At 48.7% G+C, this 25,734-nt stretch overlaps 1 protein-coding gene across 1 annotated transcript in view; it reads right to left on the reverse strand.

The window, feature by feature from the left end:
- AMMECR1 (AMMECR nuclear protein 1) overlaps positions 1 to 25,734 on the reverse strand; it is a 201,349-nt gene that overhangs the window by 42,268 nt on the left and 133,347 nt on the right. The gene's annotated exons all lie outside the window — the stretch shown is intronic.

A 25,734-nucleotide genomic window follows, 5' to 3' on the forward strand; every position in this document is an offset into this window, starting at 1 on the left:
TACCATGTGTTCACATGACCTAAGTGAGGAGCAGACCATGAATTTTCAGTAACAAGTACTGTCCATAAGGTAATCCTAGCTGAAGTAATAAAGTATGTAAAATACGCAAAAACAAACCGAGAGAGCTCCTTTAATGAGTGACAGGACTGTATAGTCATCCATACATAACATCCTTTTCAGAAGACATACAGAGATTGTAAAATATGTCTGATCAGTAAATTCTTGCTCCCGATTCCCTTAATGAGCAGCGTATTTATGCTGGAACATACGAGGGAGTGATGGAGAACGCTATGCTCCGAGTGTCAGCCATACTTTAAGGACCAAAAGACTGCAGAACCTTTGACAGCAAGTTGGGGAAATCACTAAATCCATGTGTGGCACATTTGGGAATACAGCATTGTTAGGTTACGTTCCCATGATGAGTTTTTTGGTACGTTCTTGACAGCGTATTTTCGAGGCGTCAGAAACTGAAGCATCTTACAGTTCCAGCAAAGTGGATGGGACTTCTAGAAATCCCATGCCCACGGTGTTTTTTTTTTTTTTTTTTTTTACGCAGAGTAAGGTGACCCGCTGTGCACGTTTCAAATTCGCAACACGTCAATTTCAGTTTTACGTGCAGATTATCACCCAAAGAATTGCATTAGCAGCGGAAAATCCGCAGGTAAAAAAACATGTTTTTTTAGTCCGTAGCGGAAATGCACTAAAAACATATGTAATCAACACCACAGCATCAATAAAGCTGTCAAAGCCAAATACCAGAAAGTATCAGAAATAAAGCAGCTCAGTGTAATAAACATGACAAACTAACGTCAAAAACACATGTAAAAAACGCACTCAAAAATAAAAAATGCTAGCAATCTAAATTACCTAATGGGTGTAGAAATGCTGCAGGAAAACCACAACTCACCAATTCTCTACTACAGTGAGTCACTGGCAGCGCTGATACAGACAGTGGTCACATAAAACGGTATCTCCCATAAGAAATGTAACAAGTGCCATGCCACCTATTGTAGATAGCCACCCTGCAAGCCAACTGTTAGTGAGCATGGCAACATGGGCAGGGAATAGTAGCTACCGGTATATTAGACACACTCCAATAGGTGGCACTAGCGAGATGGTTTTCTCATTTCTGGGAGCAAGATAATTTGCATAGTTTTTCCCATGGAGAATTGCCAGGGAGTTCTCATTGCTGATCTTAATGAGAACTAGTTCTATTTCATCCATGAACTCTCACACGCATTTAAGACAAGGATCAAAAAAAAAAAAAAAAAAAAAAAAACACTGTATAACTACAGAACTGAATTTTCTTTTAGGGACCAGGATGCAAAATTTAAGAGGGAAAAAAAAGTACATAAGAAAAAAGCCAGAACTGCAGGCTCCGGAAACAAAAGGGAAAAGAATCCCAGCAGTGCTGGCAGAAGACCTCTCCAGCGCTCAGACGTGACCTCATATGACTGGAGCAGTGGGAGAACACAAACAAGTGGCCTTACTGGTTTGAGCACCTCCTTCTGAGCAGAGCAGAATGTGGCGCAGAACAAAAGGCTGGGCAGTGCTTACATTACACCCCGCTAGGAAGAGTAGCACCGCCACACCTGACTGCCTTCACCGCCACCGCACAGGGAATGATATACCAGAATTAGGCATGCGGTGGGGCTAAAAATAAAATGCAGAACGGTGGCTGGGAGCGCAGGTTTCCTAAAAATATGTTGGAGGGGATGTGGTGTTAAACATCCATTTACAGGGCTGGTGGTGGGGGTTTCAGGCGCCACACTTTGCATCGACATATAGCAGTCCTATGCGTGCGATCGAAAGGTAAACACACAAATGGTATACAGGGTCCTGATTAGCAGAATAAAAGCCTCAGTGATATGTGGCCATTTGTTTTGATTATTACAACAGTGGTTAGTCTGGGAACTTGTGGTGATCACTTTACAGCTTTTGCGTGTACACTAGGGGCAGGGTTGTGGTCTTCACATGTCAGGGGGGCAGATTACAATAAAATGGTAATCCCCCATTATGAAGGTAGATAACACATTCACATCCCTGACAATAGGAGCTGGGGCCTGGCACTGATCACACAAACTTAGGTGGAATCCAAAGAATACAGAATTAGAGAATTTGCATTCAGGGGAGCAGTCCAGAGCTCGTCTGGCAATGGCTTATGGCCCTGGAGAATGAAGGATCAGGCATCTAGAAATAAAGTCTAGTGCATGGCCACTCCTGGCAGATGTTGGGGGAGATGAGGACCAGGCAGTCTGAGTTTAAAAACTCTATCCACTTTATGTTCCCTACATGGATCACTAATGGGGAAGAGAGATGTATGAGCACTTTTACACCTAGTCTTCTAATAGACTAAGGTTTTCTGGGTAGACTCCATGCTGATGCAGTCACGATGTGCAGACTTTAGGGTAGTCACAAATCATCCATTCATTATTCTCAGGACCTAGAATCGTGCTCTGCACATACAGAACTTCTGAGCGAATTACCAGACACACCCAGAACATGAGCTGTGTTAACGCTCAATTATAAGTCAACAATACAGCGCTGATGTCCGTAATAACCAGAGCCAGATGTCTCCGTCAGCTCGCCATAGCTGAAGTGAGAGTTTCTCATGATCTCCGATAACCGCTCCAGCAGTACATCCATCACATGACACCGGCTGGAAATATAGGACCAAAGGGTGCGGTCTGGGAAACTGCTATGGAGACGAATAGACCATGAATGCACAATTCATCAACCAGTTGTTAGAAGACAAAAATCCTTCATGTCCCCATTAAGCAGCCTTTGGAAATGCAACCAGTTAATGTGATGAAAACAGGAACCCTACACGAGTGTTACCAGGATACATGTGCAAACAGCTTATTCTCCAGGTTGGCTAAATATATACATACATCTATGAATCAGCATGCCTGTAATTCTAACGGGATGTCCATGTGCCAGAAAAAATTGAAGGGGACACTGCATACTAATGGGCCCTTGACAGAGGAGCAACGTAGTTTCAGGAAGTAGATCACTAATTTTAAACAGACCAGTCACTGGTTAAAAAAACTAAATTAGTTAAATACCTGGTAAAAATCATTGATCTTCCCTGAACTGGCTGCTTTTTTCAGTTTTGCGCTGCGTCACTCTACTGCTGAAATATTCACATTTGTTTCTTTTTAAGCACAGTATGTGAAATCTCTGCTTTTAGACCAACTGAGAGTTTCTTCAATGTCTTCTTTGGGGGCATAAGCCTTCGTCCCAGACACCGCTAATCACAGCTTAGTAGCTGATCTAGCAGTCTAAGACACTGCTGAGCGGCAATTAGCAGAATCTGGGAGGTAGGGATGAAAGCACACTTCACCAAAGACGACTGATGAAACACTCAGTTGGTCTTGAAGCAGAGATTTCACATTTTGTGCTTCAAAAGCATCAAATATGAATCTCTATGCAATGGAGTGACGCAGCGAAAAACAGATAAAAGCAGCATAGTTGGAGCTCAGGAATTTTTACTAAGTAACCAGTCCCCTTATTAGTGACCTATCCTAAGTAGGGGGCCTACAATTTTATAGTACAAAATAATCCCTTTATATCTCTAGAGGATCTGCTATAATTTTTTTTTTAATATTGCTTTTATAGCATTTGAACTCACTTGCTCATTGGTTTCCTTCATTACAGCCCTCAAGAGGAACTTTCAGGGACCAAACTATATTGAGAAATTAGAGCACTGCATGTGCTCAGCTCATTAACCCCATTTATATATAGTCCCAAAGAAGTGTCCATACATCCTGTGACGAGACTCTAGACCTTGTCACTAGGCAATGATGTTAGGCAATGGCACAGGGAGTGGATTATATTGCATAAATAGAATAGGCAACAAGTCAGACACTAGAACTGTGCACATCATATGTACCGTAGGCAAAATAAAATTTTAGAAAAGGATAGTGGTAAAATGTCTGTATACCCTGAACCAAGGGCTCACGAGTATGGGAGAATTCAGGAAAGAGTGTAAGATCAAAAGTTATTTAATGTGTACAAGAACCATAATAAATGGTTTAAATGGAAAGTCTGGTCAAAACAGAGCACTTCCATAAAACCCCTTACTGTCTAATCTTGTTTACATGTCTAGTGTTTCTTAAAAAAAAAAAACAACAAATGGGTGAAAATATCTTTCAAGAATCTTCACAGCTGATTTTGCCAAGAAAAATGCAGCATGCTATATATTAAAGGGGTTTTCTACTTTTAGTGGACCGTAAAATAAACTGAGCAGGTACTCACCCCTCCCTAGGTGCAACGCTGGAGGGCGAGTAATTGCTCTGTTATTTCAGGTATTTTACAATAAATTGGGATTCACTTTACTGAATGTGAAAACCCCCTTTAAGGTGCCTCAGTCTCCACAGTAAAAAAGTACTATGGCATGTCGCAATTAATTATATGTAGATAGACTCGGCTCTACAGTAAGGCTATGTGCCCATGATGCAGAAATGTTGTGGATTTTCTCCTGAGCGTTTCTGCATCTCCCTGGCAGAAAAAACACATGCGGATTGTACATGCGGATTGCACATGCGTTTTCCTGCCAGGGACATGCGGATGTGAAGCGTTCTTCACTTGCATTTCCGCATGCGGATTGACAAGCGCTTTCCAAGCGATTTTAGCATCACTTGGAAAGTGTTTGTCAACTTGTTCACACTATATAAATCCATGCAAACGGCATGGATTTATATAGTGTGACCGAAAGAATGTTAAAAAATAAAAAAATAAATCTATACTTACCTTCTGATGGCCCCCGGAGTCTTGATTCGCTCCGTCCTGGCTTGCCGGCAGCTCGCGGTACACTGAAGGACCTGCCGTCACATAACTAAATGACGTCAGCGCAGGTCCTTCAGTCCACCGCGATCTGCCGGCAAGCGAAAACAAGCACACCGGGGGCCATCAGAAGGTAAATATTTTTTATTTTATTTTATTTATTTATTTATTTTTTTCAGGTTCTATGGTACCCGGGTCCAGAGGAGAGTCTCCTCTTCTCCAAATCCGGGTACTATCCACACATTGAAACACATGGATTCCGCATCTACATATACAGTGATGCGGATTCCATGCGTTCCAATGCAAGTCAATAGCTTCGAAAACGCAGCGCTTCCGCAAAATAATTGGTAGTGCTGCGTTTTTTTCCACAATGATAATCTGCAGCGGAAATTTCAGTAGCATGTGCACAGCACATGCGGATTATCATTGGGGAACATAGCAGACCTTCTACCAAGCCTTTTTTTTAAGAGTTTCTGCAGCGGAATTGCCGCAGCGGAAACACTTAAACGCATCGTGGGCACACAGCCTAAAGCTGCCTACAGACGAACAAGAATTTGGGAACTTTGGCCACTTCAGGTAACCATGATCTGCAAATATTACAAGATGGTGGAGCACCAGAGAAGCAGGGGGCGGCTACGGTGAGCATTACCTCTTTTGTTATTTTTTAGCATTGTAAGCAGTTTGTAAAGAAGAATCATTATGCAAGAAAACTTATTTAAAAGGTCAGGGAGAGTGATCTAGGCCGATATGGTCAGGTACGGACGCTCATTCTGCATTTGTTAGATTCCAACACTCTGCAGCTTCTTTAAGTGTATTTATTCCACGTGAGTTAAGTAGCCCTGAATGTCTACTATTAATCATAGTATTTGATTTTGCACAATTCATATTTTAACTTTTTGGCTCCCTACAGGATTACAAGCTGTGATCCTCTGTTCCCATAATGGATGAACACATGGGACCCATCAGGGTCTCCAGGTTCTGATGACTTGTAAGGGCATGTGTCCACGATCAGGAGCTGCTGCAGAACAGCCGCACCTCTTCCGCCCTCATTATGCAAATGAGCGGCCGCGATTTTTACTTTATTTTCACTTGCCGACTTTCCTCATCGATGTTAGTCTATGGGAAAAGTCCACATGCGGACCCGCAAGAGAAATTAACATGCTGCGGGTCTGAAAGACATGCCGCATGTCAGTATCCGCGGGTGCACAGATAAGCATTGTGGACATGGGATAACATCTGGACGCTGCGGGTTTGTCGCTGCATAACGGTACGTGCACACAAGCAGTAATTGCTGCGGATTGCACACAGCACACTTGTACTGCGTGCAATCCGCAGCGGCCAGATGTTACAGCATAGTGGATGGGATTTCAAGAAATCCCATGCCAACTATGCGTCTCCGTGCACCTGCGGCTCACCCGCGGAGAAGGACATGCAGCTAGTCTTTCCAGACCGCAGAATGTCAATTTCTCTTGCGGAGTCGATAATCTCCACAAGAGAAATTAGATCGGTGCAATGTTCAGGATGCGGTGAATGCGCATGGTTCATTGAACACATGCGGATTCACCAGCATGCAATGCTTTGGACGTAGCATAGAGTATGCTGTGTTCAAAAACACACAGTACTGGCAGTGTACACAGCCTTACACGCAGCATCAAACCCATAGCATTTCCTGATCTTGGGCACGTATCTTATTTTGCCATTCCAAACGAATCCCGCAGGGGCAATATTAGTCACCCTGCAATTAGTGGTCAGGTGTCAATAAATGAAGTGCAGTGGGATAACAATAAGGGCAGAGGAGTAAAAATTGGGTATTTAAGCAGTATTTGCTCATTTCATGATCTATGTATCACCAATTTTCTTTAAACCCAGAAAAATTCTCTCCTTGTGGACAGATTATATAGGGACTGAATGTTTCTGAACAGAGTCTGCAGGAAGAAACACCAAGGTTACTTACCGTTTGCCGTTTTTTCCTGAACCCATGACAGCACACCTTGAGAGGGATCCCCGCCCCATCAAGGACAGGAAACAGTCTGAAATAAAAGGGCGGTCCTTCTCCCTCCCTTCAGTTGTTTACAGAGCATTGAGAGGACCTCCCAAAAAGGTTGAACATATAACCAACACCTACATATATATATAAACACCCCAAACCGTGCCCACCAAGGTGTGACAAACAGAAAAACAGAGGGGGGGGGGGGGGGGGGGGGGGACTACGGGTGCTGTCATGGGTTCAGGAAAAACTGGCTACTGGTAAGTAATCTTGGTGTTTTCCCCTCACCCATGACAGCACACCTTGAGAGAATTTTGGAGAATTATGAGCACCCTAGGGAGAGACCACCGCCTGAAGTACCCTTCTCCCAAAGGTAAGGTCAGGAGGACAGATCCAACCGATAGTGTTTATAGAAGGGGGATGGTGTAGACCAAGTAGCAGCTCTACATATCTTATCGATTGAGATGTCTGCCCTCTCCTCCCAGGAAGTTGCTACGGCTCTGGTGGAATGAGCCTCGACATTGTCCAGGGCCGGAACTCCTGTGGACGTATATGCTAAACAAATGGCCTCCCTAAGCCACCTAGAAATTGTACCCTTGGACACCCCGTGACCTTTCCTACTCCCCTGAAAGGCCAGGAACAAGGAAGGGACCTTCCTCCATACATTAGCCATGTTAATGTACTGTAGTTAGGGATCTTCTAACATCTAGGTTATGGAATCTCACTTCCCCGGGGTTTTTCAGATTGCTGCAAAACGAGGGTAGTACAATCTCCTGGTTACAGTGGAATCTAGATACCACTTTGGAAAGATATGCTGCATCTGGACACAAGGTGACTCAACATAAATTTGCATGTACGGAGGATCAATCGAAAGGGCCTGCAGGTCACCCACCCTACGGGCTGATGTTAAGGCCACTAAAAGGATGGTCTTAAGGGTGAGGATCTTTGGAGAGACGTCCTGTAGGGGCTCGAACGGGTCACTGGTTAAGTGTTCAAAACCAAATTCAGGTCCCAGGAAGGAACTCTAAGGGACCAAACTGGTCTGGCTCAGGACTTGATAAATCTAGAGACCCACCTGTTCCCAGCTAAGTTACAATTATAGAGGGCCCCCAAGGCAGACACCTGAACCTTAAGAGTCCCCGTGGCTAGACCCAGGTCACGCCCCTTTTGCAGAAACTCCAGGATTCCATTGATTGGAGGCTTGTCTGATAACGGGGCATCTATAAAATCTAGAAACTTCCCCTAGACTCTGTTATAAATTTTAGCAGTTATTGGTTTCCTGCTACCCAGCAGGGTAGAGACTAACCATGATGAAAACCCCTTGTTACTTAGTAGTGACCTCTCAAATTCCACACCGCAAGATTAAATCCTCTGGCTTAGGCGTGGATTAGTGGTCCCTGAATGAGAAGGTCCGGCCTCTCTGGTAGAACCCAGGGATCTGAAACAGACATTAGTCGAAGCAGGGAGAACCAAGGCCTCTTGAGCCAAAAAGGGGCTATAAGAATTACCCTTGCACCATCCACTCGAATCTTCCTCACCACTGCTGGAACCATTACTAACGGTGGAAAGGCATAGGCCTTCCTGAACTTCCAAGGAATCTGGAGGGCATCTACAGCATGGGGATTTTCTGCTGGGTTTAAAGGAACAGAATCTGTCTACCTTCCTGTTTGCTCTTGTGGCGAACAGGTCTATGTCTGGTTGTCCCCATAACTAGACAATCTGTTGGAAGACCCCCGGGTTTAAGCTCCACTCCCCCTGTTTTAGGGTGTGGCGGCTGAGAAATTCTGCCCTTACGCCCCCCCCCCTCCCTTATGTGAAGGGCACTGAGGGATGGGAGGTGTTGCTCTGCCAGATGTAGGATTCTGTCTGCCACAGCCATCGGAGCGTGACCTTGTTCCCCCCTGGTGATTTACATAGGCTACTGTTGTCTGGTTGTCAGACATGACCTGGACATGGTGACCCTGAATGTGAGGAAGGAAGCCTATCAGGGATTTCTCCACTGCCCAAAGTTCTTTTAAGTTTCAGGATGCCTCCATTTTGTGGTATGCCCAGTGACCCTGTACTGAGAGCACTGCTAGATGACCCCCCCCCCATCTGGAGCCGCTCGCATCGGTTGTAATCACCCGATCTACTGGTCTGGACCCACTGCACGCCTGAGGTCAGATTTTCCCTGTCTGTCCACCATGAAAGGTAATCACAGCTTCTAGGGAGAGAGAGAACTTCCTTTCTAAACGCCTATTGAAGGACCTCTGCGCTGACAGGACCTCCCACTGAAGAAGTCTCATATGCCCTTGAGCCCATCTGACAGGCCGTCAGAGCCCAGGAGAGATATTGCTTCTCTTAGGGATATCACTGGAGACCAAATAGCTTTCAAGACTAAATTGATTACTTTGCGGATCTGGTCTTCTGGGAGGAAGCAGGCTTGGAGACTAGAATCCAGGATTAGACCTAGGAAGATTTGAGTCCTTGAGGGGGTTAATTTTGACTTTTGGGTATTTACCAACCATCCTAGCTGTTGCAACACCGCCATGACTTCTAGAAGTTGACTGGAGCAGTGGACTTCTGATTTCCCTATTACTAAAAAGTCGTCTAAATAGGGAACGATCATTAAGTTTTTGATTCGTAGAAAGGCTGTTACTTCCGCTATTAATTTCGTGAATATTCTCGGGGGTTATGGAGAGGCCGAAGGGTAGGGCAGTAAACTGAAAATGCCTCAGCTCTTTCTGAATGAACAGGGCTACTCAGATATTTCTGGTAGTCTGGATGAATTGGGACGTGATAATATGCGTCCTTCAAGTCTATTACTGCCATAAAGCAATTGTGGTGCAAAAGCTTCACTGCCAAACTCACTGACTCCATCTTGAAAGTCTGGTTCTCTATCAACTGGTTTAGACTCCTGAGGTTGATGATGGTCCTTAAGGACCCATAGGGTTTGTGTTTTTTTTTTCTCATCATGAATAGAATCCCTTCCTCCTTTGTGGTATCAAAACGTCGAGAAGGACCCGTTTCTCTACTAGCCCTAATATTTCTGACTCCAGAGCTATCTGTTCTTCCTGGACCTTCCTCTTGGGGGTAACCATAAAGGTCCAGCAAGGAATCTGGCTGAACCATATCTTCAGGCCACCACTCACAATATTCAGAATCCAGGGGTTTTATGTAATGGCTTCCCAAGCTGGAATAAAGTGGGAAAGCCTCCCCCCTACCTCCGGCCTGGCGTCACTGGGAAAACTTTTGTATTGGAGGATGGTCCTCCAAACATATAGCATGACTTTCTTGGATTTGGACTCCCATCTTCTCCCGTCTCCTGCAGGGCGACCGCGATTAAATTTTCTCCTCCGAAAACTAAACCTTTTTGAGTCCCCTGAAAATCCTGGGAACCCTTTGTTCCTATCGCCCGCTTTTTCTAAAAGGTCATCCAGCTTCTGGCCAAACAGGAGTCTGCTGTCACACAGGAGGGAACATAATTTATGTTTGAATTGTAGGTCACCTGGACAACCCTTGAGCCACAAGGCCTGTGTGGCAGTATTAGATAGATTTGCCGATCTAGCCGAGAGTCTAACCGAGTCCGCCAGCATTAGGGGCAGATTTGAAAGGATTCTATCTCCAAGTTGGTCTTCCAATTGTTGGAGGCACATCATGAGAGACCTTGCCACAGAGGTGCCAGCTACCGCAGGCTTCAGGCCTCCTGCTGCAGCTTCCTAAGTGTGACGTAGAAAGGAGTCAGCCTTTTTATCAAGGGCATCCTTTAGGACGCCTGGATCCTCCAAGGGTAGGGAAGATTTTTTGGATAACCTTGCTACAGCCCCGTCAACTTTGGGGATTTTATCCCAAGGCTCAGAGTCCTTCTCCTCAAAGGGGTACCCTTCTTTTAGAGAAGGAGGGTAAGGCCCCTGATCTCTCTGGTTTCTTCCACTCTTGGTCAATGAGGCCCTGAATTTTAGTGTTTACCGGAAAGGAGCAGCTTTTTTTTTTCTCCAAGGCCGGCAAACATAACGTCTTCCTGGGATTTGGATGCTTTCTCCTGCCCCAGACCCATGGTTAATCTGACTGATCTGACCAGTTTGTCCGTACCCTCGATGGGGAAGCAGGGTCTACAGTTATCCGATGAGGAAGAGGATGATGAATCACTCAGCCAAAGATCCTCGGACTGGGAGGAATCAGAGTTGGAGGAGACATCTTTATGGGATCTTTTCTTCCCGCTAAACAACCCCTTCAGGGACCCTTGAATCTGTGTGGACTATGGATTTCAGATTGGAGGTGAAATCCAGAAAATTTTCTGCTATGGTTTTATTAATGCAGTTCGGGCAAAGCTGTTTTTGCCAATCTATGGGAAGGGAAGTTTGGCATAGGGCACAAATCCTGTGCTTTTGCTTGGCGTTAATCTTCTTAGGCTCCTACAGAAGGAAGCACATAAGAGACTTCCCATTACTAAAAGGTGACATTCACTAAGATCACTCACCCCTGAAGTCACAAATGGGTACCGGATTCGGAGGCTGTAGCGGAACACGCGATGATTCCTTTCTGAATGATCCAGAGGTGTTCGATACCTTGCTCCTGCGGCTGCCACTGCTCGAGCGGCTGTCCGTGTGAGAGGCGTCCGTCTGCCTCTTCTGTTGCTGATGTGGGGGGGGGGGGTTAGCTGCTGCTCTTGACTATCCTGGACAGCCATTTCACAGAAGCATGAGCCACGCCCCCAGGATAACCCCCCCCCATAATATAGGGCCATCCAGAACCTCCTCCAGTTCAAGGGCCCTCCCCCCTTCCCATGCCGAGGCTCCAGCAAAAAAAACGTCCCGGTAGCGCTTTACAGGGCGCCGCCATCTTGGATCGGCGCGGGGGCACACTGGGAGAGGCGTGCTGGGTGACGTCAGGCGCGTCATACCCGGAAGATGCCGCTCCGGAACGCGGCCGACTGAGGTGGCAGGGGGAGGGCAGCGCAGCGGTCTACGGGAAGCCTGAGCCTGCCTCACCGCATGCGCCTGCTCGGACGCAGGACCCAATGGAGCTGCGGATGGTGCTTCTGGAGGTTGGAATCCGGTGAACAGGCCAGGGCCCGTTCTTCCACACCGGAACAGACCCAGGTAAGTTTTCTTCTTTCCAGACAGGTTCCCATCAAGGACAGGAAACCAACTGAAGCGAGGGAGAGGTACCGCCATTTTATTTCAGACGGTTTCCAGTCCTTGATGGGGCGGATCCCTCTCAAGGTGTGCTGTCATGGGTGAGGGGAAAAAAGGTGGTAAGCTGCTGTCGGAGGAGGAAGATTATTCCTATACTCACAATAGGTACAGTGGTGGCCAAAAGTATTGGCACCCCTGCAATTCTGTCAGATAATACGCAGTTTCTTCCTGAAAATGATTGCAATCACAAATTCTTTGGCATTATTATCTTCATTTAATTTGTCTTCAATGAAAAAACACAAAAAGAATTGTCCTAAAGCCAAATTGGATATAATTCCACACCAAACCTAAAAAAGGGGGTGGACAAAAGTATTGGCACCCTTTGAAAAATCATGTGATGCTTCTCTAATTCGTGTAATTAACAGCACCTATAACTTACCTGTGGCACCTAACAGGTGTTGGCAATAACTAAATCACACTTGCAGCCAGTTAACATGGATTAAAGTTGACTCAACCTCTGTCCTGTGTCCTTGTGTGTACCACATTGAGCATGGAGAAAAGAAAGAAGACCAAAGAACTGTCTGAGGACTTGAGAAACCAAATTGTGAGGAAGCATGAGCAATCTCAAGGCTACAAGTCCATCTCCAAAGATCTGAATGTTCCTGTGTCTTCCGTGCGCAGTGTCATCAAGAAGTTTAAAGCCCATGGCACTGTGGCTAACCTCCCTAGATGTGGACGGAAAAGAAAAATTGACGAGAGATTTCAACGCAAGATTGTGTGGATGGTGGATAAAGAACCTCGACTAACATCCAAACAAGTTCAAGTTGCCCTGCAGTCCGAGGGTACAACAGTGTCAACCCGTACTATCCGTCAGCGTCTGAATGAAAAGGGACTGTATGGTAGGATACCCAGGAAGACCCCACTTCTTACCCCGAGACATAAAAAAGCCAGGCTGGATTTTGCCAAAACTTACCTGAGAAAGCCTAAAATGTTTTGGAAGAATGTTCTCTGGTCAGATGAGACAATAGAGCTTTTTGGGAAAAAGCATCAACATAGAGTGTACAGGAAAAAATAAGAGAGGCATTCAAAGAAAAGAACACGGTCCCTACAGTCAAACATGGCGGAGGTTCCCTGATGTTTTGGGGTTGCTTTGCTGCCTCTGGCACTGGACTGCTTGATCGTGTGCGTGGCATTATGAAGTCTGAAGACTACCAACAAATTTTGCAGCATAATGTAGGGTCCAGTGTGAGAAAGCTGGGTCTCCCTCAGAGGTCATGGGTCATGGGTCTTCCAGCAGGACAATGACCCAAAACACTTCCAAAAGCACTATAAAATGGTTTGAGAGAAAGCACTGGAGACTTCAAAAGGTGGCCAGCAATGAGTCTAGACCTGAATCCCATAGAACACCTGTGGAGAGATCTCAAAATGGCAGTTTGGAGAAGGCACCCTTCAAATATCAGGGACCTGGAGCAGTTTGCCAAAGAAGAATGGTCTACAATTCCAGCAGAGCATTGTAAGAAACTCATTGATGGTTACCGGAAGCGGTTGTTCGCAGTTATTTTGGCTAAAGGTTGTGCAGCCAAGTATTAGGCTGAGGGTGCCAATACTTTTGTCTGGCCCATTTTTGGAGTTGTGAGTGAAATGATCAATGATTTGATTTTAGCTTCATTCTCTGTGTTTTTTCCTTGCAAGCAAATTAAATGAAGATAGTAAGACCAAAGAATTTGTGATTGCAATCATTTTCAGGAAGAAACTGAGTATTATCTGACAGAATTGCAGGGGTGCCAATACTTTTGGCCACCACTGTACATGTTACAAGGAGCTGCCTTACAATTGACATAGGTGACACATCTCTAACAAGCAGGGAGTGACCCTGACATCAGTAGGGTGTCGTAATATGACTAAACCTTTATTTTCCTAGCATACTTTCAGCTTGGTGTCAGTGAATAGGAACATTGTTGTTTACATCCGGAGGCTGAAGACCCATCTTGACCTAACACAGCTTTGAGTTCACTCCATATACCACTTATCTCATATCAGTCTGGTAGAAGAGGAAAGAAGATAGATTTATTCTGCTCTTGATTATTTGGCTCACACAGAACTACCTGGATGCAATGTTAGTTGTTTTCCACTAATATTGATGACCTATCCATCACACTATTAAGTGGCTGCTCCCAGATACTGCAGGTCACCTATTCATTTGGATAGGAACTAATCCGCAGTATCGGGGATCAGTCACTAAACTATGTGCGGAAGCTGTGGTGTTCTGCTCCGTTCACTGCCAAAGCTTATTAGGTGATGATCTGTGGGAGTACAGAAAGTTACATCTCAATGAGTTGATGACCCGACCCGAGGATAGGCCAAAAGTATCAGAAGAGATAAATATAAGGGAAACCCCTCTAAAACTTTCAGTTGTGAGAAGAATTAGGTCTGGATAGGCTTACCATGTGCTGCAATTTACTGACAGCGGCAGAGATAATGATAAAGTGAGGATTTGAACTAATATATAAACTTTTTTTTTGTAGATTTTCATTATAAATGTAGGTATTCTGGGATTAAAGCAGAACCCTCCATATGGGAACGGAAGTCCTTCAATATATTATGTAGACATGGGGTCAGCAATAATGTAGAAATGACTGCATTTACCTCACAAGCACTGGTCTGAAGACTTTCCATGATGGGATATAATTGCAGAAACTCCAGTACAAACTACATGGCTGAACAAACCTCTGCAGTCACAGACTACAAATGAAGACTCTTAGACATAAGGATGGAAAAAATGCATTCAACGCTGACGTGTGAACGAAGCTCTGCTTGGGAAAAGCAATTCAAAAATTCTTTCTAATGGTCAGTTTACATGGACAACCGGAGGCACTAAACCTTTACCGATCGGCAGTGGTTGGAACGCCGCTTTACACAGGCAGACAGTGGTAAACAATGTGCACTAAGGAGCACTAATAGATCTGTCATCCATCACTCAGGCTGCATGGTTCTTGGCAGTGTGACTCCTGTTCACACAGGACAATGAATCGCCAGGAACTTTTGCGATGCACAAAATCTCATTTCACCCAACGAACGAGCTAATGAACGCTAGTTCCTGATCAGTTCATCTAAGGCTGTGTTCACATGCTGAAGCTCTGTCACATTTGTGGTAAAAGCGCAAGTGCTTTTACTTTTCATGCATTTTTTATTTTATTTTATAAGCTTGACTGTGCATTCCTGATACATCTTCAAAAAACAGCACAGCGACATCTTGTGAACACAGCCTAAATGGCTGATGGTCTGAAGATTTGTTCACAGTGAAGTTCATTCTCCAACATTGTCATTGATTACATCTTTTATGAAGGCATAAAAGCCATTAGTTAGCAGCACAGACCCAATGTAAACAGATGTGCTGCTGACAGCACTACCAACAATGCTTTGTCCCCTACATCTGGCACATCCAAACATCTTGGAGAACTAACCAAAAATCTGTGGATGTAGGCTTGTGCAAATCATTCTCTGTCTTCATGTTATCCAACAAAGACTAGATGAAGATTAAATCATGGCTTTGTGGAGGCTTTATCTCTTCCAGGATTCCTTGTTTTACTTTACACTGAAGATCGTCATTAATGACATCAGCTGGACAATGACCGCAAGCATACAGCCAACGAATAGATTTGAAGCCAGACGCCTCCCTGATGGTGTTGCGTGATGTACAAGTAACTTTCTCAGCACTGACGAAACCAAGAAATGGGGAATGGTGAGGACTGTAGACACAGTGGTCGGCCAAGGAAACTTGGTGCAGCAGATGAAAGACATCATGCTTATTTTTTATTGGAAATCATAAGATGTCCAGCAGTGCCATCAGTTCAGAACCAGTGGGGACCCAGCTACACCCATCTACTGTATGTAGAAGCCTGGCCAGAAGTGATCTTCATGGAAGAATTTAGGCCAAAAACCATACCTTCAAAATGGAAACAAAGCCAAATGACTCAACTATGCTGGAAAACACAGGAACTGAGGTTCAGAAAAATGGCAGCTGGTGCTGTGGACAGAGGAGTCAAAATATGAAATATTTGCCTGTAAGAGAAGTCATTTCGTTAATTGAAAGGCTGGAGAGGAGTAAAATAATGACGGTCTGCAGACAGCAGTAAAGCATGGTGGAGGGCTCTGCAAGTTTGAGACTGCAGTTCTGCAAATGATGTTGGGGATGTAGTCAGGATTAATGGTGTCCTCAATTATGAGAAATACAGGCAGATACTTCTCCATCCTGCAATACCATCAGGGAGTTGACTGATTGGCTCCAAATGTATTATTCAGCAGGAAAACAACTGTAAGCACACAGACAGTGTCATTAATAAGTATCTTCAGCGTAAAGAAGAACAAGTAGCCCTGGAAGTGATTATATTCCCTCCACAGAGTCATGATATCAGTCTGTTAAGGATAAGACAAATAGCCAGAAAGATTTGCAGAAGCCTACATCCACATAAGATCTGTGGTTAGATCTCCAAAATGTTGGGTTTGAAACAACCTTCCTGCTTATTACCTTTAAAAATTGTATGAGAGTGTACCTAGAATTGATGCTGTTTTGAAGGCAAAGGGCAGTCACACCAAACATTGATTTAGATTTCTATTTTGTCAATTAATAAAAAAAAAAAAAAAAAACTATCAACACTTCTCTTTATGAAAGCATCCTAACTTTGCAGCTTTTTTTCTATTCCTGCCTAACAACTATGCACATATCTATATACACACATACATATGTATATCTTTATCAGCAAGACAATTCAATGTCTGACAACACCTTTATAGCATCCTGGCAAAGTGAACATGTTGGTGCGGCACTACATACCTAATCAGTAACTTGCAGGATGTGGCACGTACCAATTAATTCATTTATTTGGCCTGCCAGCAATCACTTGGGTTACAGAGTAACTTAACGTTTGCAAACAATTTATTGGATTTTTTCATGCCCCTTTAATTCCCTTCACATCAGTTGGAGTCTGAGACTCCTATCAAACGCTCAAAGTAGGCCTGAGATGTGTGCAGGTCAGGGGAGCACAGCAGAGACTTTCTACTGAATTTGTACTATGCTGTGCGCGCTCCGGCAGGAACTGTGCGCTTCTCTCCCCAACTCTGCATTATTTAGGTGTCTCAGGACCAAGCCCCCACCAATCTGAAGGGCATAAAAGGGAAAAATATAGGTTTTGCAAACCTTTACTTTATAATGCCAATCTAGCATTCACCTACTGATGCTTAACTAGCATACTAAAGACACCGGTCGTATATTATGTGGGTAATGTGACTGTGGATTGTCTTCTTGATTGAACATTAATGTGTGGTTTAAAGGGAGACAGTCAGCAAAAGTCTCACTATAAGCGTAAATGGCTTTTATTCATGAGAGAACACCTTTCTTGTCCATTTTGTACCATAGTTGAGAAAGTGATTTTTTAACCTTAATGCTAATTAGGGAGGTCCATGGCCAGACAATTGCTGTGGCTAATGTCACTAAAAAGGTTCTTAACCCCTTACTGACATTGTCAGTAATAGTACGTCCCTGTGCCCTGGGCCTATTGGACCAGGTACGTACTATTACGCACAATGTGATCGAGCCCGCACACAAGTGGTGCGGGGCGATCACCGCCGGGTGTCAGCTGATTCTCACAGCTGACACCCGGTACTATGTGCCAGGAGTGGTCCCGCACCGCTCTCAGAACATTAACCCCCTGAAATGCTGCGATCAAAGTCGATGGCAGCATTTCCGGGACAAGCAGCAGTATGAGTGCCCCTCTTACCTTGCATCGGGACCCCGCGCTGTGTGCGTGGGGTCCCGATCGTTGCCATGACGACATCCGGGTCACCAGGTAAAAAGTAAAGCACATTGGCTACAATTGGTGTGCATGGTCCACCGAACACACGTGCTAAAAACACACTTGCCTGAATGAGCCTTTAAAAAGGGTTTGCCCATTTCTCTTTTTTTAACACTTTAATAACAGTTTCAAAGGTTAGAAAACAAAAACACTATGGCCATCTCTTCTCCCAGCAATTACATGCCGCAATACTGTCATCACTTAGGAGCCATATTGCCAGTACTATGGTATGTGACCCCTGAGGTCACCGATTGGCTGCAGCGGTCATGTTCCGACCGCTTGTAAACACAAAGCAACTGGGAGCACTGGATGGTGAGAGGAAAAACAAGGGCAGTTTTATCTTTTAGATTTACATCTACAGCTATTAAATAGAAACTTTCAGCATGTTTACACATGGAAGCACTTCGACTGACCCTTCTAAGTGCACCAACATGGTCCAATGCACTTCCAGTCTGATTTACACATGGAGATTACGCTACATTCCTTATTAAGGACTGGCAAATTTTTTAATTGCTTTTTGTACAAAAAAATATATTTTTATAGTGAGACAGATGTCTACATCATACTACTACTTTTAAGTTTTTTTTTTATTAATTCAGATAATTCCTTTTAAGAGCACCTTTCTCCAAATATTTCATGTTGAACTGGACAGTAATAGTGGCTGCAGAGCAGAATAAAACTTTTTTATTTTGTCTATTGGTGTGATTAGCAATCAAAGCATTTGGCACCTAGTGAGGTAATTTTTGTTACAGGGGTATTCCCATCTCCAAGATCCTATCCTAATATGTAGTAGGTGTAATAATAATAGCAAATAGCTCCAATTAGAAATAGAGTATAGTTCTTCTGATTCACTATGTCGCTTACCCCATGTGCAGGGCATTGCAGTAGCTTAGGTATTCATGGTTACGACCACTAGCAACTAACTCGCTATATGAGGGGTCGTAAACGTGGATACCTAACCTACTGCAATGTTCTGGACATTGAATAAGAGACATAACAAATCAGAAGAACTATACTACGTTTCTAATTGGAGGTGTTTGCTAATATTACACCTACTACATTTTGGGATAGGATCTTGGAGATGGGAATACCCCTTAAAGTCCAAGTGTATGTCAGCAGAGCTTTCACTGGGGCATGTACTTCTTGTATGATGCTGACTAATCATAAGTAGGCTGCAACACACTGGAGAAAGAAGAACGAGCTTCGGTTTCTCAAACTGAGACCTATAATGTTAGACAGCCCTGATCTAATGGTTTATCCTTTTTATTCGGATTATATGGCGCACTTTTTTCCCCCCAAATTCACACACTGAGAAACCTTCCCTAAGCCATTGTGGGGGCGTGTTCTTTTTCCAGTGTGTTGCTGCCTGCTTATGATTGGTCAGCATCATACAGGGAGAAGAAGTACACGCCCCAAGTAAAAACTGATAACTTTTGTTCAGTCCAAGTGGGTGTTCACTCATTAGGTGCCAGATACTTTGCCCACCAATAACTCTGGAACGGAGAGACGAAAATCTAATAATTAAAAAACATCACGTTTCATTCCACTCCATAGGCACTATTTCATAGTGTTTCCTGTTCAATATGAAAAATTTGGTGAAAGGTCCTCTTTAATTCAGTTTGGTGGCTAATAATAGACAGAAGTACTTTCTAATACATGGAAAAAAACAAAAACAAAAAAAAAACACAGAACAGAGGAACAGAGTTCCACCATTACAATGATTTCAATAATCATTCAATAGAAACAGGTAAAATTATAAATGAGTATTGTTCCATTGGTTAAGATTAAATACAATCTCACTACTGCAGGGTGTAATCAGGACACTTCACAATGACTGTCACTATAAACGTATGAAGTCATCGTTGATTATGTCTCCCCCCTTATACTATCTATACACAAAAAGATGTACATAGCACCCAGGCTTTCTACATCAAATAAAAAACGGAGAATTGTATCAAACAGAACAAAATATGTAACATCCGGCAGACATGACCACAGGAGTAGACAGAACAAAGAGGGAGGTCCACGGTGACGAGGATAACAGACATCCAGGGGATTATTGGGCAGTAATGGATTTCCTAATGCTCACATACTTCATTTCTGTCACCAAAGCTGATAGAATTCCCCTAAACGGCCCTGAGGTTACACATCACAGTACAACCACTTCCTTGCAGAAAGTCTATTTTATAGCATCTGCTGAACCTCGGCCAAGCCTGGTATTCCCGATCTCAGCTCTTCCTCTGGCTGGTGGGAGCTATGGCAGTGTCCTCATGTTTCCTCCCCCTCCTCTCTTCCTATAGTAACAACAAACATGGACTTACACAGCTCCCATCCCCCACCTCAGCTAGACAAAACACTTGTCAGCTTGTCTACCCAGCATACCTTCACCCTATACTGCACCAGCCACCTCATGTGACCCCCCGCTGGGGGATGTGTACCATCCTGACATTTCTTTGTTCACCAACCTACATTTAATCTATCACAGCTGATGACAATCTAGATACACAGATCCAAGCAGGACCCAACATCCTGAACAGCTCACACAAGTGAGACATTAGAGATGGGTATAATCATGGACACCCCATACTGTGTATATATTAGGCAGCACAGCCTGCTCTGGATTTAGTACAGTGTATACACAGTTGGACTAGTCATATACTGAAATAACATGGCAGCCATTGTACAGACCCCGATGTACCGATATGAAGCTGTACACTGCGCTGTGGACTGTGTTGGAGCTATATAAATTATGTATAGTAATAATGTGACTGATGCATTATGGGATAGACTGTTGCAGGGGCCGTACCGGGGACAGCCGCACGCGACACGGGGCCGTACCGGGGACCTAAGGATCTCGGCTTTTAGCCAAGATGAATTTTTGCTGCACTGTATGTAAATGCTCAGTAGTGACCAGGGCTGTGGAGTCGAGAGTAAGGGCAATTGAGGAGTCGGAGGTTTGGTTTACCAACTCTTAGGCCACGGCCCCACTATCAGTATTTTTTCTCAGGAGTGGAGCCAAAACCAGGTGAGGAACAATCAGAGGAAATGTATAATAGAAACAAGTCACCAATTCTGCATTTATCACCCACTCCTGGTTTTGCCTCCCTCCCACTCCTGAGAAAAAATACTGACCAAATACTGATAGTGGGGCCGTGACACTACGGGGTAGTACCGGGGACAGATGTACATGTATACACCACAGCAGGGGTGGGGGGAACCTCAGGCCCGTAGGCAGTTTACGGCCCTCGATGACCTTTTATCTGGCCCTGGGACAGACTCCCGAGGACCGCAGTGCTTGGGACGTCAGCTGTATTTTGACAGCCACCAGCCCTTTAAGTTCACTACTGAACGCTGAGGAGCGTGCAATGAAAGATTACTTCCGAACACCAGGGGCAGAGCTGTACGGCCCCAGAAGGATGGTATAAATATCCAAATAGCCTTGAACAGAAAAAAGGTTCCCCACCCCTGCACTATGGGGCCGGGGGACAGGTCCACACACGCCACGGGGAGGGGGGGGGGGGGAATACGCCGGGGGACAGGTCCACACACGCCACGGGGAGGGGGACCACACATGCTATAGGGGAGGGGGGGGGGATACGCCAGAGGACAGGTCCACACACGCTATAGGGGGGGGATACGCCGGGGGACAGCTCCAGACACGCTATAGGGGGGGGGGGGATACGCCGGGGGACAGCTCCACACACGCTATGGGGGGGGGGGATACGCCGGGGGACAGCTCCACACACGCTATGGGGGGGGGGGATACGCCAGGGGACAGCTCCACACACGCTATAGGGGGGGGGGGATACGCCAGGGGACAGCTCCACACACGCTATAGGGGGGGGGGGGATACGCCAGGGGACAGCTCCACACACGCTATAGGGGGGGGGGGATACGCCGGGGGACAGCTCCACACACGCTATGGGGGGGGATACGCCGGGGGACAGCTCCACACACGCTATTAGGGGGGGGGATACGCCGGGGGACAGCTCCACACACGCTATTAGGGGGGGGGATACGCCGGGGGACAGCTCCACACACGCTTTAGGGGGGGGGGGATACGCCGGGGGACAGCTCCACACACGCTATAGGGGGGGGGATACACCGGGGGACAGCTCCACACACGCTTTAGGGGGGGGGGGGGATACGCCGGGGGACAGCTCCACACACGCTATAGGGGGGGGGATACGCCGGGGGACAGCTCCACACACGCTATAGGGGGGGGGGGGATACGCCGGGGGACAGCTCCACACACGCTATAGGGGGGGGGATACGCCGGGGGACAGCTCCACACACGCTATTAGGGGGGGGGGGGATACGCCGGGGAACAGCTCCACACACGCTATGGTGGGGGGGGATACGCCGGGGGACAGCTCCACACACGCTATGGGGGGGGATACGCCGGGGGACAGCTCCACACACGCAATAGGGGGGGATACGCCGGGGGACAGCTCCACACACGCTATAGGGGGGGGGGGGGAATACGCCGGGGGACAGCTCCACACACGCTATGGGGGGGGGGGGATACGCCGGGGGACAGCTCCACACACGCTATGGGGGGGGATACGCCGGGGGACAGCTCCACACACGCTATAGGGGGGGGGGGGGGGATACGCCGGGGGACAGCTCCACACACGCTATAGGGGGGGGGATACGCCGGGGGACAGCTCCACACACGCTATGGGGGGGGGGGGGGGATACGCCGGGGGACAGCTCCACACACGCTATAGGGGGGGGGGATACGCCGGGGGACAGCTCCACACACGCTATGGGGGGGGGGGGGGGGGGATACGCCGGGGGACAGCTCCACACACGCTATAGGGGGGGGGGGTACGCCGGGGGACAGCTCCACACACGCTATAGGGGGGGGGGGACAGCTCCACACACACTATAGGGGGGGGGGGACGACACGCCGGGGGACAGCTCCACACACGCTATAGGGGGGGGGATACGCCGGGGGACAGCTCCACACATGCTATAGGGGGGGGGGGGATATGCCAGGGGACAGCTCCACACACGCTATAGGGGGGGGGGGATACGCCGGGGGACAGCTCCACACACGCTATAGGGGGGGGGGGATACGCCGGGGTACAGCTCCACACACGCTATAGGGGGGGGGGGGGGGGATACGCCGGGGGACAGCTCCACACACGCTATAGGGGGGGGGGATACGCCGGGGGACAGCTCCACACACGCTATAGGGGGGGGGATACGCCGGGGGACAGGTCCACACACGCTATAGGGGGGGGGATACGCCGGGGGACAGGTCCACACACGCTATAGGGGGGGGATACGCCGGGGGACAGGTCCACACACGCTATAGGGGGGGGGATACGCCGGGGGACAGGTCCACACACGCTATGGGGGGGGGGGGGATACGCCGGGGGACAGCTCCACACACGCTATAGGGGGGGGGGGGTACGCCGGGGGACAGCTCCACACACGCTATAGGGGGGGGGGGGGACAGCTCCACACACACTATAGGGGGGGGGGGGGACGACACGCCGGGGGACAGCTCCACACACGCTATAGGGGGGGGGATACGCCGGGGGACAGCTCCACACATGCTATAGGGGGGGGGGGGGATATGCCAGGGGACAGCTCCACACACGCTATAGGGGGGGGGGATACGCCGGGGGACAGCTCCACACACGCTATAGGGGGGGGGGGATACGCCGGGGTACAGCTCCACACACGCTATAGGGGGGGGGGGGGGGGATACGCCGGGGGACAGCTCCACACACGCTATAGGGGGGGGGATACGCCGGGGGACAGCTCCACACACGCTATAGGGGGGGGGGATACGCCGGGGGACAGCTCCACACACGCTATAGGGGGGGGGATACGCCGGGGGACAGGTCCACACACGCTATAGGGGGGGGGATACGCCGGGGGACAGGTCCACACACGCTATAGGGGGGGGGGATACGCCGGGGGACAGGTCCACACACACTATAGGGGGGGGGGATACGCCGGGGGACAGGTCCACACACGCTATAGGGGGGGGGATACGCCGGGGGACAGGTCCACACACGCTATAGGGGGGGGGGATACGCCGGGGGACAGGTCCACACACGCTATAGGGGGGGGGGGGATACGCCGGGGGACAGGTCCACACACGCTATAGGGGGGGGGGATACGCCGGGGGACAGGTCCACACACGCTATAGGGGGGGGGATACGCCGGGGGACAGGTCCACACACGCTATAGGGGGGGGATACTCCGGGGGACAGGTCCACACACGTTATAGGGGGGGGGGATACGCCGGGGGACAGGTCCACACACGTTATAGGGGGGGGGGGATACGCCGGGGGACAGGTCCACACACGTTATAGGGGGGGGGGGATACGCCGGGGGACAGGTCCACACACGTTATAGGGGGGGGGATACGCCGGGGGACAGGTCCACACACGTTATAGGGGGGGGGATACGCCGGGGGACAGGTCCACACACGTTATAGGGGGGGGGATACGCCGGGGGACAGGTCCACACACGTTATAGGGGGGGGATACGCCGGGGGACAGGTCCACACACGTTATAGGGGGGGGATACGCCGGGGGACAGGTCCACACACGCTATGGGGGGGGGGATACGCCAGGGGACAGCTCCACACACGCTATGGGGGGGGGGGGATACGCCGGGGGACAGCTCCACACACGCTATGGGGGGGGGGGGATACGCCGGGGGACAGCTCCACACACGCTATTAGGGGGGGGATACGCCGGGGGACAGCTCCACACACGCTATTAGGGGGGGGGGGGATACGCCGGGGAACAGCTCCACACACGCTATTAGGGGGGGGGGGGGGGATACGCCGGGGGACAGCTCCACACACGCTATGGGGGGGGATACGCCGGAGGACAGCTCCACACACGCTATGGGGGGGGATACGCCGGGGGACAGCTCCACACACGCTATGGGGGGGGATACGCCGGGGGACAGCTCCACACACGCTATGGGGGGGGATACGCCGGGGGACAGCTCCACACACGCTATGGGGGGGGATACGCCGGGGGACAGCTCCACACACGCTATGGGGGGGGATACGCCGGGGGACAGCTCCACACACGCTATGGGGGGGGATACGCCGGGGGACAGCTCCACACACGCTATGGGGGGGGGGGGGGGATACGCCGGGGGACAGCTCCACACACGCTATGGGGGGGGGGGATACGCCGGGGGACAGCTCCACACACGCTATAGGGGGGGGGGGATACGCCGGGGGACAGCTCCACACACGCTATAGGGGGGGGGATACGCCGGGGGACAGCTCCACACACGCTATGGGGGGGGGGGATACGCCGGGGGACAGCTCCACACACGCTATAGGGGGGGGGGGATACGCCGGGGGACAGCTCCACACACGCTATGGGGGGGGGGGAATACGCCGGGGGACAGCTCCACACACGCTATAGGGGGGAGGGGGGGGATACGCCGGGGGACAGCTCCACACACGCTATAGGGGGGGGGGGATACGCCGGGGGACAGCTCCACACACGCTATAGGGGGGGGGGGATACGCCGGGGGACAGCTCCACACACGCTATAGGGGGGGGGGGACAGCTCCACACACACTATAGGGGGGGGGGGACACGCCGGGGGACAGCTCCACACACGCTATAGGGGGGGGATACGCCGGGGGACAGCTCCACACACGCTATAGGGGGGGGGGGGGGGGATATGCCAGGGGACAGCTCCACACACGCTATAGGGGGGGGGATACGCCGGGGGACAGGTCCACACACGCTATAGGGGGGGGGGGGATACGCCGGGGGACAGGTCCACACACGCTATAGGGGGGGATACACCGGGGGACAGGTCCACACACGCTATAGGGGGGGGGGATACGCCGGGGGACAGGTCCACACACGCTATAGGGGGGGGGATACTCCGGGGGACAGGTCCACACACGTTATAGGGGGGGGGGGGATACGCCGGGGGACAGGTCCACACACGTTATAGGGGGGGGGATACGCCGGGGGACAGGTCCACAC

Source organism: Phyllobates terribilis, unplaced genomic scaffold (assembly GCF_046119375.1).
Source record: "Phyllobates terribilis strain yellow unplaced genomic scaffold, ASM4611937v1 Scaffold_7__3_contigs__length_470593459, whole genome shotgun sequence".
NCBI classification, from domain to species: domain Eukaryota; kingdom Metazoa; phylum Chordata; class Amphibia; order Anura; family Dendrobatidae; genus Phyllobates; species Phyllobates terribilis.